General features: G+C 38.9%; 1 protein-coding gene across 2 annotated transcripts in view; it reads right to left on the reverse strand.

Annotated features, from left to right (window-relative positions):
• The window catches only part of LPIN2 (lipin 2), an 85,803-nt gene that overhangs the window by 45,368 nt on the left and 20,826 nt on the right, over positions 1-19,609 (reverse strand). The window lies entirely within an intron of this gene.

Genomic DNA, 19,609 nt, shown 5'->3' on the forward strand with positions numbered 1-19,609 from the left:
CATTATATTTTGTTTCATAAAAGAGCACTACCACTTAGAGGAAAAGAGAATAAACATCTTTTTGTTCCTTATTTCTGGGGTCATGGTGTACAATTTTTATGTTAGGAATGTCTCCAAAAACAAAGGTGAAATAAAATTTAATCTTGTACAGTTCATATTTTCACTCTCTTTTATCAGATGGTATTTTTTAGCAACCTAGAACTGTCCATCAGAATGTTCATAATATGTAATATATGCTCACGACATGCTTTTTGCTTGTCATGGCATGTACATTAATCAGCACCCAAGCAGTCCATCTTTGTATAACTGCTTGACTGACTGGTAGCCATTTAAAAATGAGCTTTGTTATAAATTTTTAAAAATTTCGTAACTAATTATATAGGCCTTTCCTTAAAAGAAACTGAAAAATGATAACTTTAAGCATCCTCATTCAGCCATAAAACAAGTCTTATAAACTAAATGTGTAATAAGCTTACATCAACTAGAGCACAGAATCCATAATTAAGTGTAACTACATCTATTCAAAATGATTTTAATTACCATGGTTAAAGGATGTGCTGTTATACAAGAAAGTCTATTGTGTAAATGCCAGTTGCTAAATGTAGAAAAATAAAGGCTATCAAATGATTGGTTTTTTTCTTAGCAGATATAAAACAATTGTTTATATTACAAAGGCTGGTAAAACAAAAGTAAAGGGACGCCTGGTGCCGCAACATTCACTACACCCTGGGAATGAGGGGCACAACTCTGCTAGGAGGAGCGCTCCAACTAGGTTGGGAGAGGGGGCTGCCCCATGGTTATGTCTGGGGGAAAAGCAGCTGGTTGTTATATGTGCGATATATTAACCAGTTTCATCCAGGGGCGCCTGGGTGGCTCAGTCGTCAAGCATCGAACTTCAGCTCAGGTCATGATCTCAGAGTTTGTGAGTTCGAGCCCCATGTCAACTCTGTGCTGTCAGCTCGGAGCCTGGATGGAGCCTGCTTCAGATTCTCTGTCTTCCTCTCTCTTGCCCCTCCCCTGCTCGCTGTCTCTCTCAAAAGTAAACATTAAAAAATAATTTTTTTTAACAACAAAAAAAAAAAACCCCAGCTTCTTCTTTAAGCATTACCTAGTACCATAAAACTTTATTCCTACATGTCCAGCTCAGCACTAGCCATAATAAAGCCAAGTGAGAACAAATTCAGTCCTCTGACACCTGTCCTGGTCAATGCCTGGGAAAGTGGGACTCTGAACAAGGGCAGAAAGACAATCAAGTAACCCAGTCACATGTCAGGGATACACCTCATTGAAGAGACTATCTTTTGAAATAAAACAAAGATTAAAAAATACAGTAAAACAATATACATTGTACATTACTCACCATATTTTATAGTGAATGATGAGAAAAAAAAGAGAGGAGAAAATAAATTCAAGGACAGGGACAAAGAGACTAAGAGGGATGCAGAAAGAGATAAAAACTCAGAGAAAAAGCAAGGACAGAGTAAATACATAATCAGAAAGCAGACAGACATAAAGATGCCCACACAGAGCAATGTGGAACTGAAGGATGTTCATAGAGCAGCATCCCTATCTTCAGGCTCACAAGCACAGAAAAAAATATAAAAATGCATTCTTAGAACTCAAAGTATTTATCTAGCCCAGTGTTTCAACAAATATCAAAAGTGCTTCTAGCACACCCCTGAAATATGGAAAGTTAATCATCAGAATAGCAGCAACTAATTTTTTGAGAGCTTACTATGTACCAAATTCCTAAGCGTATACATAACCTCAGAACCACCTTATGAATGAGTAAATATTATTTCTATTTTTAAAGACAATAAAATTAAGGCTTAAAACAGTTAAGCATTGTTATGGACTGAACCTGTCTCCTCCTCAAATTTGTATGTTGAAGCCCTAACCCCCCAAATGAAGGTATTTGGAGGCGGGGCCTTTGGGAGACAATTAGATTTAGATGAGGTCAAGAGGGTTGGGCCTCTACGATGGGATTAATGTTCTTATAAGGAGAAAGAAAAACACCAGAGATGATGTTCTTTCCTCCTACCATGTGAGGACACAGTGAGAAAATGTGCAAGCCATGAAGAGGACCCTCACTAGGAATTAAATTGGCCAGCACCTTATTTTGGACTTGCCAGCCTCCAAAATTGTGAGAAATAAATGTTCAGATCACCCAGTCTGTGGTATTCTTTATGGCAGCCCAAGCTAAGACAAGTATCCTCTTAAACAACATAACTGCCGTACTGTTTTTCCATGTTGGGGTACTTCCTGTTGACAAAGATTCATTCCTTTCACCAAGAAGTTGATAACCGTATCAGACAGCCCTAGCATTATGTCCACTAGAAGTCACCATGAATCTTCTAAATACCATTATACACCAAAGAGTTTGTTGTGCAACTATAGGTCTCATCTATTCTGGGCTAAGCATTCTTCTAAAATGACTGGGTTTACTTTCACTTTTATGACAAACTAAAGAACTTACTCTAAATGGGAGATCCAAAACTAGACACAGTGGTGTAGATAGGCCTGACTAATATACAGTGTATACAATGTATAGTGTGTGTTTAGGTCCAGGCACTGGCTCCCATAGGCTGGGTTAGATGTTGGGAACTCCCGAGACAGGGAGGTACTTACTGATCAGTGAACTAAAAATGGGAAGAGTCGGAAGACAGAAATTAACTAACATACTTATTAGAAACCAAATGGCTCTTTATGTGTAAAATTCAATAGACTGAATTAGTCTTTCATGAATGAAGGTGCCCACTATCAGATTTTTCTCATCAAAAATTTACAAGTAAACATACACTAGTATCTGGAATAAATGGGTAGTTTAAAGATTTGCTTAGTAGCTTTTCCTAAGCATCAAAGAAACTAAAGCAACCCATCATGATATGTAGTAGAGATTTATAAATGGAATCTATCAGTAACGAGGTTCAAATACACATCTTCTTTCTATAAAAACTGCTCAGAATCATTTAAAGGTGATATGTTCAATCAAAAACAATTTTTGCTAAAGAAAAGGGATATAGGTACTTATTAAAATACTGTAATTTCTAAATTGTTATCAATACAAAAATGGATACATTCTAAACACGTTTAAGTTTACCCTCATATCTATTCAATGCCATTATTACTAGTTAGAAGTACAGCTACTAACAAACACAACTACAGTTGTTACATGTCCCTCATGTGTCAAGTGCTATGGAAAACTGTGTATTATCTCATGTAATTTTCACAAGTATCTGGAGTTTGGTATCAATATTCCCATTTATATGAGGACATTGAGGTTCGAAAGTGTCCAAGGTCACCACAGTAAGTGGTGAAGCTGATATTCAAACTCAAGTCTCACTACAGCCTTACTGCATGTCTCAGTGATAGAAAAGCTCTAAAGCACTGATCTGAATGCCTTGATGAGACCCCACCCCCACCCCAGATTTTTTGCTGCAAGTGGGTTGCTTTTAGAACCTGGAATGTTATTTACTTAATACTACTTGACCCTTCAAGTCTTTTCTGCACACTGTCATGAGAGGTAGCACTGACTACTAACTTGCCTGCTAGACCCACAATTCAAGATTAGGAAGTGGACTTCCTGGGAGATCATGTGTGGTTGGAGCTTATGGACAGAGATGAACTGCTTTTGTCCAAGAACTTGCCCTCAACATTCTAACCTTCTGCTCACAGATGTGAGGAGTGTGCTGTGGGGGAACAGAAACTTCTAGAAACTTCAGTAAACAGACAGAACACGTTCTGGCTTACACCTATGCTCCTAGACCAAACTCCTCCAGGCACCAAAGCTTATATTCTGCCTTTGAGTAGCACTTAATATTTTTCAAGAACTTTCTCAAACATACCTCATTTGATCTTCAAAAAGAGAATTTAGGTTAAGTAAGGCAGACATTTTCCTTTATTTAAAAATAGAACTTTTTTTTAACGTTTATTTTTGAGAGAGACAGAGTGCGAGCGGGGGAGGGCCAGAGAGAGAGGGAGACAGAATCCGAAGTAGGCTCCAGGCTCTGAGCTGGTCTGTCAGCACAGAGAGCCCAATGTGGCGATTGAACTCATGAACCGCGAGAGCATGGCCCGAGCCAAAGTCGGATGCTTAACCGACTGAGCCACCCAAGCGCCCCAAGGCAGACATTTTTCATTCATTTTACATTTAGACTGAGACAAAAGGTATTTAACTTTCCATTACTATTCACTAGAAACCAGCTCTACTGCACTCGGGGTCCCAACCTTCTTGCTATTTCCCACCAGTAGCTTAAAATCATGGGGCTCTCAAGATCAGCTGGTAACCCTGAGGACAAGAGACCTGAGGCTGAACTCAAGTTGTACTTAAGACTACAGCTCTCTATGAATTCCAGAGTCTCTTAGAGGTGGCCAAACATAAGCCTGGAGGGCACCACTGGCTGAGAACTTTGCCTCTTTGAAAGTAGGAGATGAAAGAGCAATGGCACACACAGTAGCATCTGCTGCAAGCTTCTCCCTGGTCTGGGAGGTCAGGGGGTGAAAAGTCCCCCAGAGGACTTGCCCACATCCTGTCAAGACATTCTCTAAAACATTCACTCTGTGCTTAGCAGACACTATGGGGATCACAAAGAACTAAAGGAGGTTACAACTTAGCTAGACCTATGTAACGGAAAACTATTCAAAATAGTGTCACCTATGAGTGAGCTCAGACAACTGACACTAAGCCTGACAAATAACCAGTCTTCCTGGAAAAGCCATCCGTTGGCCATTTAAAGTCAAATAAATGTCTTACTTTGTACCACTCAGCTTTTTATCCCCCATGACAGCAAAATGGTAATTTGTTTAATTTTTCTTATTTTATAATTAGCTGCTTTTTGACTCTCACTTTATAAAAGAAGAAACAGGAAATAGCTGCAGCACAAGGAACAGCCCTTGCCCTCGGTGAAGGAGAGGGCCTCACCCCCAGGGCTCCACTGAGGCCCATCTAATCTCCTTGAAACCAAAGTCCACGAGGAAATGTGATAGCTGCACAAATTTTACTGCTCCAAGTCTCCTCAAGATCAAAGCAGCTCCCTTTCTGTCCTGCAGAACAGGGTGGCAGTTGGAACAGGGCTCTCCAATGTGTCTATGACCATTTAGTCCCCATGTACAGAATGTGTAAACTAAAACCCAGGGTCTCCCAGCAAAATTCCTGAATAATGTACAAACAATTCAAGTAAGAGATGGCACAGCTCTAAAGGCAGAAGAACTGCAGAGAAGACAGAATCATTAGGACCTGTGACAGACCCAAGGCGATGCTAAGGGAAAGGAAACAGCTGGCTAGGATCACGCCACAATTTCTACACAGAGCTACATCTGGCATGTAGTTGGGATTCAGTAAATACTGCTAAAATATGGAACTTAAATATGGAAATAAAAAGGGCAGATTTGGTGGGGAACTTCCTATTAAGGCTGAACTTCAAGAATTTTCACTTATTGCATTGGTTCAAAATTTTGTGTATATGAAAATCATAAGTTTTTCAAAAGGCAAATTTTCTTGAATTTTTTTTGAAGTTTAATAACTGATTATAAAGATGAGCCAGGTTACAGAAGGATCGTTCTTTGTAAAAGCAAGAGATCCTATGATAACATTCCATGCCTATTTTTGCTACCTCCAAAATCAGTCTGTAATAAAATACATTACAAGAAGGCTTAAAGCCTTGGGTATTGTCTTGCATCTTTCTTCAGAGAAGATGTACAGGAAAGTTCTAGAAATATTTGAGCTGGCATCTGAACTCAAAAGATTCCTTCCTGAGAGACAGACTTAGCCAGGATGCGGTGTTCTTTGGAGGATCTAGTCTTCTAACCAGTACCCAGCAGATTGAGCTGTCTTTCTAAAGAGTAACCCCATTTTTTATATCAACTCCACTGTTTGAAGGCACAAAGGCCTTTTTATGTCTAACCAACTTTTTTTCCTCTAAGTGAAGAAAACTGAGAAGGACCACAGTGTAGGTTAGTATTTCCAAAGACTAGATAGATCTCTGATCATAAAGAATCAAGTTTTGATGCTTAAGAGTGTAGATTCCCAGACCCCCACTCTAAACACAAAAAACTAGAAATGGGGTCTTAAGGATTGGTTATTTACGATTCTGATAGGTATTCATGTTTGGGAACTAACTCAGTCTCTACTGCATGAACTTTCTCTTCCCAGTCCTGATTCAGCTTGAGCAAACCGAGTTGTTATGGGCTAACGTATGTATCCTGTCCTTTAACCGTATCTTATTACCTTGACCTGTAATCCAAACTTAATAGACCTTGAATTTCATATTTTATTTTTTTACTGTGTATTTTTGAGAGACACAGAATGCAAGTGGGGGAGGGGCAGAGAGGGAGGGAGACACAGAATCCAAAGCAGGCTCCAGGCTCTGAGCTGTCAACACAGAGTCCGAAGCAGAGCTCGAACTCACAAATCATGAGATTATGACCTGAGCTGAAGTCAGACATCCAAACAACTGAGCAACCCAAGCACCATGAATTCCATACATTTTAAGAAACAAATAGCTGGCCTGATCATTTTATAAGACTTGAATTCTAGGACTGACAGTGGTTGTGTCAAAAACTCATTTACAACTTTTTTTGTTGTTGTTAGATTTTAAGTAATCTCTACACCCAATATGGGGCTGGAACTCATGACCCTGAGATCAAGAGACATATGCTCTACTGACTGAGCCAGCCAGGCACCCCTCATTTATAAAAATTCTGATCTGGGAAGACTGCTCTCCTTAGGGGTTCGTTCCCTAATTACAACTCACACAATTCAAAAACAACCATTAGGATAGACAGGTGAGAAGAGGGGATTTTTTTTTTCTTTTCACATTTTTATTTAAATTCTAGTTATCATACAGTGCAGTATTGGTTTCAGGAGTAGAATTCAGTGATTCGTCACTTACATACAATACCAAGTGCTCATAAGTGGCCTCCTTAATACACATCACCCATCTAGGCCACCCCCCCCACCCACTTCCATCAATCCTCTTTGTTCTCTATCTTAAAGAGTCTCTTACAGTTGTTCCCCTCTCTTTCCCTCCTCCTATATGTTCATCTGTTTTGTTTCTTAAATTCCACATATGAGTGAAATCATATGGTATTTGTCTTTCTCTGACTGATTTATTTCGCTCAGCCTAATACACTCTAGTTCCATCCACATCATTGCAAATGGCAAGATTTCATTCTTTTTGATGGCTAATATTCCTGTGTGTGTGTGTGTGTGTGTGTGTGTGTGTGTGTGATCTTCTTTATCCATTATTAGCTGATGGACATTTGGGCTCTCTCCATAGTTTGGCTACTGTTGCTAATGCTGCTATAAACATCAGGATGCATGTACCCCTTTGAATCTGTATTTTTGTATCCTTTGGGTAAATACCCAGTAGTGCAATTGCTGGATCATAGGGTAATTCTATTTTTGACTTTTCAAGAAACCTCCATACTGTTCTCCAGAGTGGCTGTACCAGCTTGCACTCCCACCAACAGTGTAAGAGGGTTCCCCTTTCTCTGCATCCTCCCCAACACCTGTTGTTTCCTGTGTTGTTAATTTTAGCCATTCTAACAGGTGTGAGATGATTTCTCATCGTGGTTTTGATTTGTATTCCCCTGATGATAAGTGATGGTGAGTATCTTCTCACGTGTGTTAGCCATCTGGAGGTCTTTGGAAAAGCATCTGTTCATGTCTTTTGTACATTTCTTAAGGATTATGTGTTTTTTTGGGTGTTGAGTCTGAAGTTCTTTACAGATATTGGATACTAACCCTTTACCACATATATCTTCTCCCATTCTGTAGGCTGCCTTTTAGTTTTGTTGATTGTTTCCTTCCCTGTGCTTTTTATTTTGATGAAGATATCTTATTTTTTATCTTGATGGAGTCTCAATAGTTTATTTTTGCTTTTTTTCCCCTTGCCTTTGGCAACATGTCTAGTAAGAATTTTCTCTGGCCAAGGTCAAAGAGGCTGCTGCCTGGGTTCTCTTCTAGGATTTTGATAGTGTCCTTTATCACGTGTAGGTCTTTCATCCATTTTGAATTTATTTTGGGGTATGATGTAAGAAAATGGTCCAGTTTCATTCTTCTGCATGTTGTTGTCCAGTTTTCCCAACACCATTTGTTGAAGAGACTGTCTTTTTTCCATTGGATCTTCTTTCCAGCTTTGTTAAAGATTAGATGATCATATATAGTTGTGGGTCTATTTCTGGGTTTTCTATTCTTTTCCATTGATCTATGTGTCTGCTGTTGTGCCAATACCATACTGTCTTGAAATATAGATGGAAATCCAGAATTGTGATGCCTCCTGTTGCATTTTTCTTTTTTGGGATTGCTTTGGCTATTTGGGGTCTTTTGTGGTTCCATACAAATTTTAGGACTCTTTGTTCTAGCTCTGTGAAAAATGCCAGTGGTATTCTGATCGGGATTGCATCAAATGTGTAGATTGTTTTGGGTAGTAAAGACATTTTAACAATGTTTGTTCTCCCAATCCATGAACATGGAATGCTCTTCCATTTGTGTCCAAAGAAGGACTTTTCTTTAAAATATATGTATTTATTTATTTATTTTGAGAGAGAGAGAGAAAGAGAATCCCAAGCAGGCTCCATGCTCAGTGTGGAGTCCAATGTGGGGCTCAATCTCACAATTGTGAGATCATGACCTGAGCCGAAATCAAGAACTGGAGGTTTAAACAATTGAGCCACCCAGGTGCCCCTGAAGAGAGAATTTTCTGACCCAATATTCCTGTTTCAGAATTTGAACAGATACAAGATGCAATAGCTAGCTCAGAGCATAACAATAAGGCCCCGTGGATCACAATGATTTTGTCTCTCAGAGATTCCCCCCCCCACCCCCAAACAAAGGGGTAAATCCCTAGTAGATTTACAAAGTAAATCTGTACTTTGGGGCTTAGGCCTTGGCACAGCTGACAGTGGGGTGGGGAGACATCTGACCCAAACAGATATTCTTGAGGTATGTATGGAGAGCCAAAGTAAGAAACTAGCTGAGCTACTTGAGCAACAATCCAAAAGGCCCACCAGCTGAAGACACTGAGATGCCACATAGCCCCAGTCCTTGCTCTCTCATCATTTCTCTGACTGATGAATGGTTAGAAGTTTCTTTGTTTGCCTGGCTTAGTGTCCAATTCTGATATTTACCAACACAGTAGTTAAATACAGATAAGCTGATACTGATTCTGACCTGATAAAGCCACCTGGAACTCTCTACAACACCCCTCCCATCCCCCCAACCTGGCCAAAACACCCTGAGAAAATTAGTGAAAGCCTTCCTGCCCTGAGCTCAGACTTTTTTTTTTTAATATAAACACACAATGTTAATTTCATATGTACAACAGAGAGATTTGACAATTTGCTTTTGTTTTCTTGTTTCTGTTTTTTTTTTTTTTTTTTTTTAAGTGAAAAAGCATGAGGCTGGCCTTAAACTTGGCTGGTGAGTTGATGAATTCAGATTTCAAATATGTCACAACATACTCTCTTTAAGGAAGTTTGGAAGCCGAGATTTCTGCTTACTGGGCTCACTTCTCTATGATTTCACCATACTCACTATCTACAAAGTAGATGAACAATTATCTTGGGCTGAGTAAGGTTGAAAAAAGGGAAGACACTTGGCCACCACAGCAATATACTTTTTTTTCCCTAGTGGTGGACCAAAATTTTACACAAGTATTTGCTTTAGCTTTTCAGCAGGTACACTTGAAGAAGGACTATGTCACCTATTTCATCTTCAAAAACCATCAATTCCCCACTTTGTACCCCCAGTCACTGACCTAATAATTTTCAGGCCAATCCTCCGTAATCCAACCTAAGTTTTCTTCTCAATCTATCCAACTACTACTGTTGGCTGTTGATCTAATATTTTATAAGAGGAACAAGGTTTTAGTCTTCCTGGATGAAGAGGAGATGAGAACAAATAAAGTGTGCCCACAACAGACTGTGAACAAACAGAGCACAATGCAAAAGATGAGAAAGAAATGGGGGTGGGGGGAGGTAGAGGCATGGGCTCAAGGGCTGAGAAGAAAGCAGCAGGTGGCAAGAAGGGGTTTGTGGCTGCCCTGTCCTGCCCTTTCCCTACTGCAGCACATAAGCACTCACCACACTTCAGTCATTTGCTTATGCACCTCCAAACTCTAAGTTCTGACAAAGAAAGTAAAAGCATGTATGCTGCTTCTTGTGTGCTTCACTGTCTCCCCAAAGCCTGGCACAGTGCTTAACAAAGGGAGGTTCTTAATGAGTATTTTGAGATGAATGTGTATGAATCGATGAATACAAGATCTAGTGAATAGAATCAGCAAGGAGAGGGAGAAATATACACAATGTCTTGTATTGTAACCAACATGAGAGAAATTCAAGATGTAAATGAAGATATATGTATATATACACATAGCCACACATTAAGAAAAATGCCAAGAATAGCCGGGACCAACCCAATGTTTCAAAAGTGATGCTCAGATATTCTGAAACTAATGCTTTTCTGCAGATGCTGGTTTAGACTTTACAGAAAAAACCTGCATAAATCTACTGTATGTGAGTGACAATTAAGAACAACACCCACCTCCCACGGGTAAATCTAAAAATATCCCTGTGAGAACAAATGACATCCATGCAAACTGCTCTGAAGAACGCTGAGCAGCTCTACAGCAACTTGTAGAAGAAGGGACCGCTCACTGGTCTGTCAGGGGAAGTCAGTGTGGTGAAGACAGCTGAGGCAGAGGTAAGGCTGCAAGTGACAAAGATCATACTGTGACCAAAGACAATTACAGAAAACAGCATGAAACGGAACAGACTCAGGTGATCATCTCCTACGAGCAAGTTTTAACTTACATGAAAATGCCCAAAATTACAATTCTATAAGGCACAGCCTTCAAGGTAAACAGCTGGTAGCAACAGTTTCTTTTCCCTAATGTTCAGCACTGTAAAAAAAAATACTTTAACAATGTAATTGATGCAGAGCAAAAAAAATTAAATGTTCATTTTTACACATATCTTTAGATTTCATTATACATAATAAAATAGGTGTTCCTTGAGCAGATCCTAAAGTAGCGAGCAGCACACAAAGGAAAAGTGGGCCCTAATAACCTTGCCCCAAATGCCACATCACTCCTGTGACCAAACTCGTTTCAAACTACTGCAGCTCTGTAAAATTTAATGGTTCTTGTTCTTGTATTTCTTCTTCTCCCTTCATTTCCCAAATTACAGAATACTGCCTTGAAACAAAGGCAATTTCTGATAATTTAGTTATTTTTTCCTGTCATGGCTAAAATATGCCCAGTTCTAATCTACTTGTAACATGAGGTGACAGGTTATGTTACAGGTGACATTTAACCTGACCAGAGACGAGAGAGAAACACAGAAGTAAAATCATTAGGAAATGTAATGAGTTTAAGATTCAGTGGATAATCATGAAAGACATTAAATTATTAGTCAACCTTACTCTAATGGTTATACCTATCAGCATATAAAAACTTCTAGCTAAATGTTCATATGAAGTCAGCTATGAAATGCAACTTTAAAATTTTAAATAGCTACACCTTGAACTATTCAAAATAAATTTTTTCAAAAAAAAATAAAGGTGTATTTTACATAAAGTAAAATTAAGCCTTTTCTAGTGTACAGTTTTAACCATGCAATCATGTAATAACCACCACAATCAAAATACACAACTAGGTAGTTTCCCAAAATGTCCCCATGCCCCTTTGCAGGTCAATACTTTATCCAATCCCCATGCTAACCCCTGATCTGGTTTTCTGTCTCTATAATCTTTACCTTTTCTAAAATGTCACATAAATGAAACCATACAGTAGCCCTCTGAATATGGCTTCTTTCACTTAACATAATGCATTTGAGATTAATCATTATTGTTGCAGGTATCCACAGTTTGTCCCCTGGTGTTAAGTACTGAGTATTCTACTGTTTGGATGTTCCAAAGTCTGTTTATCCATCTACCAGCTGAAAGACATCTGGGTTGTTTCCAGTGTTTGCTGATTACAAACAAAGCCATCAAAAATGTTTGTGTACAGGCTTTTGTGTGAACATAATTTCATTTCATTTGGGTAAATAACTTAGGAGTGAGACTGCTTTAGATATATTTTGCAAGGGTGATTTTGCAGCTACTGTTTTTAAGGTATCTTCAGTGTACTCAGAGGAGTTTGCTATTAAAATAAAATCATTCTTTAAATCATTTTACAAAGTGGGAATAATTGGATTGTTTTATGGACTTAGAGTTTCACATGTGGGAGTTGCTTAAAATAAAGATTCACTTAACACTGGTGAAAATTCAAACTACTTACTCACACTGTAACTTTTAGGCTATGCATATGCTTGAAAAAACCAACAATTCAGATTTTTACTCCATATTCCTCCTAGTATTAGCCATGGGGAGGGGATGGGGGAAAAAAGAGAAGAGGGCACTAACATTTATCCCTTCCAAATGCCATTTCATATACCTGCTCTCATTTAATCCTCACAATTAAGTGAGGTAAATATCATATGCATTATACTAGCAATAAAATTGGGGCTCAGAGAAGATAAGCAACTTACATGAAGTCAAACAGTTACTCTGTGATGCACAGACAAAAGCTCAGGTGTGTCTGTCTCATACAGGCTCTTTTTACTGTATCCTGGGGCCATTAGCTTCTAAAAACACTAATGCTGATAAGTTTATGTAATTTTCAGAGCTATGTATAGGAATTTCATAAGTAGCTTTTAGAAAGCCATGATGATTCTTCCACATGCTATCATACATGAAAAATGTTATGCTTTTTATGATGAGCCCTAAAGGTATGATTATATTACAGTTACAAATATGTTTTAAGGAACACATTCTCATCCTAAACTTTCTAGGACAAGAGAATTGTGTGGCTAACCTGTTTTGGTGATGACCACTGGTAACCATAAGGAACTCTAAAATCTAATTGACTGGCTCACTTTCACACATGAAAGGCACACAATCTTAGCAGGTTTCTAAGGAAACCATATGTTGTATTTTCAGTGATGACTATCTCTTTAGTCCAGACACTCGTAGAACACAATTTCCTTTGAAACATTATGACTTTATTTGAAGTTCTTTTTACTCAGTGACTTAGACATCAGGAATTGACATCATGACTTCTACAGTTAAATAACAGCCGTGAGACTGGGAACAAATAAACATGTTCCTGTAGTTTGTAGGTCTAAGGAAAGACATGTTAAACTTATTTCATTTTCTTCTCATGCCCCCCAAAGAACCTCAGTTAGTGTCACAGATGAATGAGACATTTTAAACTTGTCCCATCTGTGTTAATTCCTTGGATTGAAAGTCCCTCAAGCCCTATCCCATCATATGGTACCCTGGTTAAGTCCAGGTAGGAACATGTCAGATGAATTACTCCAGTAGGATGTGAAGGTCACTGCACCTACTTTAAATACTAACTTAACAAGGGCGTGCAGGTCCTAACTTCACAGTCTACACATCCTCAACAGCCCAAGTCTGGAGGGTTTACTCTCAGCAAGTCTGATGGACCAAGTGCCTGCTTTAGAAAGAATGCTGTGCTTCAGAAAAAGAATGCAGGCAGCCTTATCAAAAAAGAAGGCAATTCAAGGACTCAAATAAATTTGGCTTTAGTGCAACTGTGAAACTTTTTGTCATTTGAGTTGGTTGTGTGTATACTAATATACACATGGCCTCCCTGTGTATTCAAACCACTAAACATTCCCTCATGTGCACTCAATTTCTCTGACAAATTTTTGTAAAAATGCTGGCCATGAGACTGGTTTCTACTCCTCTATAAAAAACTGGGGACTTTTTCTCCTAGCTGGCTGAGTTCCCTTAGTTACAAGGGCTAGGAGTGACATAAAAATTATTTTCAGTGTAAGAAATGATGACTAACCTAAGAATGGAAAATAATTCAACAACAAAGAGTATTCATCAAGAAAGACTACTTAACAAGGCCACAACAGCCTTTGGGTACACAATGTACCTTACATATCCAAAAGCCATCAATCCTCAAGTAAGATTAATTATAAACACTTGGGAAGCTTCTAAAACTACAATTTCCTAGAAGGAAGGCTAAAATGAACACTGTAGTATTGGACTAGAATTGGAAGTCTCCATGGACAGATGCACAAATATAGATGTGCTTAGGCCTGGACTAGAATACATATTTAACATGCTAGCTTTCTCTGTTAAGAGGATCTGGAATCAAGGATACCATTACAAGCAACCAACACACCTAGAGCCCAGATCTTGATGTATAAATACCATTCTTCCAATAAAAACAACCATGGCTCCTTGAAGAAGTAACTGATCCCAGGGCTGGAGACAGGGAAAAATACAAGTTGATGCTGGAGCATCTAACAGTGCCAGAAAAGTAGGAAAGTGCTCAAAATCAAGAGAACAGGGATATGTTAAAGGAACACAGGAGCTAACGTGAAAAGAGCTCCCAAAGGTTAAAGCTAGAACAATCTGAGCAACAAAATGTTAGTATTATAACCTCAGAATAAAACACTCATGAGTCCATAATGACAGACAGACAGACAGACCTACATACATACATAACCAAGCAAGCAAGCAAGCAGGGAGAAGGGGCAGTTTTCTCTTAAAGATGAATTCCAATTAATAAAGAATAAGGGAGATAGAAAACCACTATTAGAACACTACAGTTAATAACTGTGGCATGCAATGGATGTTTAAAAATAAGAGGACAAAAGTTTGAGGAGAAACAGGATGTTCACATATTCTTAAAGTCTCCCCAAAGACATATATTCATTACAAAAGGAAAAACAGTAACTTTACAGTAGAGAAACCTGGCAGATACCACCTTAATCAAGTGACTTTGGGAAATTTCACCAGTAATAAAACATACTGATGAGGCGCCTGGGTAGCTCAGTCAGTTAAGTGCCTGACCCTGGCTCAGGTCATGATCTCACAGCTCAGGAGTTCAAATCCTGCATTGGGTTCTGCGCTGACAGTGAAGAGCCTGCTTGGGATATTCTCTCTCTCTCTCTCTCTCTTTCCTGCCTTCTCCCACTCACGCTTTCTCTCTCAAAATAAACAAACTTAAAAAAAAAAAACAACAACCCATACTGGCATCATGGAACTCCTGATATGACATCACGTCTGTGGTATTGTTGCCAAAAAATACATGACTTCTGTCTTATTAGGAGACAACACCAAACAAACTCAAATTGAAGAAAATTCGACAAAATACCTGACCAACAGTCACTGAAAGTGTTAAGGTCATGAAAGATAAGGAAAGACTGAGGAACTGTCACTGGCAGACTACAGTGACATTACCAAACGCCAAGCTGGGATATTGGATTGGATCCTGAAACAGAAAAAAGACTTTAGCGGGGGAAAATATGAATAAAGTCTATAGTTCAGGTTTAAAAACAAAACAAAACAATTCCTAAGCTCTACTGCCCCCTTTAATTGTCTGGGAAATGGGAATCTCTGCCCTTGGCTGTCACTAGAATCACGGAGGAGCTCTGAGGTATCCTGATGACCAGGCCACCCCCCCCTCCCGCCCCCACCAGATTACAGGTATAGGTACTTTTTAAAGCCCCAAGAGACCCTAAAATGGCATCTTACACCAAGCTGTGTCTGATGACTGCAAGCAAAGGGATCAATGCCTAGCCCCCTCTTGAGAACATCACTGAGTGGGGAGTGAACAGAATTGAAGGGTGTACTTCCTATTCCTCTCCTGCCTCACTTCCCGTAAAGGAATTACTTTTCTAATAAATTCTGAGTATCACTCTATAATGGTTATGACTTCATGCTTTGTTAGAATATAAAAGATGACAAATGACTTTTACAATCTTAACTACTGCCCCTTGACCTAACTTATCATAGCCTATTTGCAGTTCAAATGAAGTTCAGATAAATTCCAGAGAATGCAGTAACATTCTGGAGATTACATAACTCTCCCTTCAGGTTTTCCTGGGATTCACTTTAGGCAAATTTCTGATGAAGGTCTTTCCTACACAGATATAGCTATGGTTAAGATGGTACTGGGGCGCCTGGGTGGCGCAGCCGGTTAGGCGTCCGACTTCAGCCAGGTCACGATCTTGCGGTCCGGGAGTTCGAGCCCCGCGTCAGGCTCTGGGCTGATGGCTCAGAGCCTGGAGCCTGTTTCCGATTCTGTGTCTCCCTCTCTCTCTGCCCCTCCCCCATTCATGCTCTGTCTCTCTCTGTCCCAAAAATAAATAAACGTTGAAAAAAAAAATTTAAAAAAAAAAAAAAAAAAAAGATGGTACAGCAAAGGCACACGAAGTTCTAAACATGATTTTATCACAGTTAAAATGGTACTCTAATAAAATAGATCAGCATACTGTTACTCCTACCCTTTGAAAAATACCTTCCCTAAATATCTTAAGTTAAGCAAAGAGAGCTCAGACAATGATTCTAGATCATGCAATAGGCTTCAAAGAAGAGACAAATAAATATATTTTTCTAGAACAGCCAGCAAGAGTGAAAAATAACCAAAAAAATTATTTTCCCTACTTTCAATTAGCTAAGTAATGTAAAACACAAACACAAAAATTATCTACTCTAGGGGTGCCTGGGTGGCTCAGTCATTTAAGTGTCTGACTTCAGCTCAGGTCATGATCTCACAGATCCTGAGTGAGTTCCAGCCCTATGTTGGGCTCTGTGATGACAGCTCAGAGCCTGGAGCCTGCTTCAGATTGTGTATCTCCCCTACTTTCTGCCCCTCCCTTGCGTGCGCTCTCTCTCAAAAATAAACAAACATTAAAAAAAATTTTTTTTAAATAATCTACTCTAGAACTGGAGTCTATAATTTTTTCTTCAGTAGAAATGGGCTGATTTTGAATATTTAATACCTAAGAAATGAATATAAAACAAAGAATATAAAAAGGTAAATGTTTTTTCCAAGTGAGGTAAGATTTTTATTTCAATCCTTTCAGAGAGCTGTGTCTAATTCCTCTAGACTGGACGGACACCTGACTTGTAACATCTAAAGACAGTGATGGGATCACAACTTCTTTTTCCTATGCATGAGACTGACTCACCAGCACCTGGATCAAATCTGCAATATTGGGATTATTCCAATCAAATGGGTAAAAGCTCAGCTAATAGGGAGTATGTAATCAGGACCAGGTATGTGGGTAAACTAAAAGAGGCAGCATTTATATAGCCACTTACTGAAATCTGTCCAGTTGTGTTACAAACTCAGAGCAGCAAGCAATTCAGACATACTAGTAAATGCAAAAAAAAAAAAAAAAAAGTGAGTATCTAACAGATCCAGTGTGGCACAAGATTTGCTGAATGAAAATAATTTTTTCTTTAATAATTCAGTCATGCACTCTACAGAATTGTGGAGTAGTTGTGTGTATGCACGTCTCTAAGTCTTTCATTTCTGACAATAGATAGGGGCACACATACAAAAATGGGTAATAATTTTCAAAAAGCCTAGACATATATCTGGCCAGAGCCTCTATGCTACTCTCCACAACTGGTGAGCTCATCTGTGGCATCAGGATTAAAGAGGCAAACTTACTCCCCCCAAATTGCCCACACAGGAAACAACACCACATTTCTGTAAGGAAATAAAATTCTATGCAACTAAATATTTAATTTTGTGAACACTGTCCATGCTGGATTGGAAGAACATGTTTGGTTTTGGACCCATTCATCCAGTGTTGTTCTAAGATTTCGGGCAGCAGGAAGTAATGACAAAATGTGCTATGGTTGGGGATTGAGGGGGAGGCTTCCCCATCTCCACAGAGGTTTTCTAGTTCAGTATAAAGTGCTCTGCCCCAAGCCACACGCCCCACCTACAGGGTGACTTGCTATCTTCTACCGCTGTTTGTTAGTAAACCTTGCTGAAATAATATAAACATACAAAATTCTCACTTACAAAAACAAAAACAAGTCTTTTGGACTCAACCACACTAGTGCCCAGGTCCTCTGACAAAGAGTGCAGAGGGACAAGGATGGAGAAGGACTGCCTTCTTGGCTTCCTCGAGTCCCCTGCCACTGGTGAGGACATGAAAACACAAAGTCAAGTTCTCTCTTCTGCCCCATGAGCAGGTCTTACAGCCTCTGTTGGGGTTCTCATCTCTAAAAGGAATGGCCAGATGCTGTCTAGAGTCTCCACAGAAAGATTTGATTCTAAAAGTATTTCTTAGGATTACAAGTTTGGCTAAGAACTCCTGTAGTCAATATGTTGCCCTAATTTAAATAAGTGGTGGAAATTAAGGCCAGCAGATTTTGGAACTTCAGAGTATTTAAATATGAAATAATTTGGTCTTTTTCTTACCAAATAAAGGAATTATCTTCACTTGTTTAAAAATTATGGAAACCTTTTTTTCAATTCCTAATTTCTAACAAAGCACGTAAGTCTTTTCATGGTTTTTTAAACTATTAGATTTTATACATTTATGTTCCAAATCCATAAAATCATCTCCTTTAAGATAGAGACATTCATTCACCTTCCAACAAGAGGTGTGCCCAGGCGGCATATGAGTAGTAAGGAGAGTCAGGGTCACCGAGGGCCTGGATCCTGAAAACTAGGTTTCTCTGTCTCCCTGCTCACCACACACATACACACACACACACCCAAGTTATAAAGTCTAACTCTCATATAATCAATACAGTTCATTAAGCAGATATCAAATCCAGATATCAAATCTAGCCATCCAGAAAATCCAAGTTTCTCTTGGGGCAGGGGAGGTGACTCATGGGATTTCAATGTTCTAACATTAACATAAAAGGGAACTGTTAATAAAATGCAGTCTAATCAAATACCCATTGACCTCTCTCTAGAAAACACGAGTAGCACGAAGCATAAGAACTTTTTCTGGTGATGGGTGGTTTGCGTGTTAGTGCTACTCACTAAAAGAATTTTTTAAATATTTCATAAAGATTCAGCTATGTTCACTATTCTCTCTGCTGATCTTTATGACCAATGTGCATGAAGCCATAAATATATACTATTAAAAAGGAAATTTCAAAAGTAAATTACCTCTCCCTGTATACCTAACTTCCATTCATATTCAAACAATGTCCAGTTCCATAAGTTCCTCAGAACCCTGAACAAGTACACTTTCATCAAGTCCAAAAAGCAAAAGCACACAAATGTGATAACATTTTTAAAGGTGACAAAAATTTGTGTAACTTTAAAAATCAACATGATTATGGGTCACAGATTTTTGAAATTATCGACCTGTTCTGATTTTACCCTTGTTTTCATGAAAACAAACATTCTTAATCTTCTAAGAAATACCTTTACCTCATGGTATTTACTTCTGATTATTTTTAAAGGAAAAGGTTCCACAGGTAGAGTTAAATTATATTATCTTCTATTTACCTGATTTTATTTCCTTAGTGCAGACTTCTAGAACTTATACTTCTGTATGATTTTTTTTAATTTAAATTTCTTTTTAATGTTTACTTATTTTTGAGAGAGAGAGAGAGAGAGAGAGAGAGAGAGAGACAGACAGACCATGAGCGGGGGAGGGGAAGAGAGACTGAGGGAGACACAGAATCTGAAGCAGGCTCCAGGAAGTCAGCACAGAGCCCGATGCAGGGCTCGAACCCATGAACCACAAGATCGTGACCTGAGCCAAAGTCGGACGACCAAACAACTGAGCCACCTAGGCGCTCCTGACTTGTTTTATTTTA

This window comes from Lynx rufus, unplaced genomic scaffold (genome assembly GCF_022079265.1).
Source record: "Lynx rufus isolate CCGP_SWC_20201006 ecotype Redwood Valley unplaced genomic scaffold, mLynRuf1.p SCAF_22, whole genome shotgun sequence".
NCBI classification, from domain to species: domain Eukaryota; kingdom Metazoa; phylum Chordata; class Mammalia; order Carnivora; family Felidae; genus Lynx; species Lynx rufus.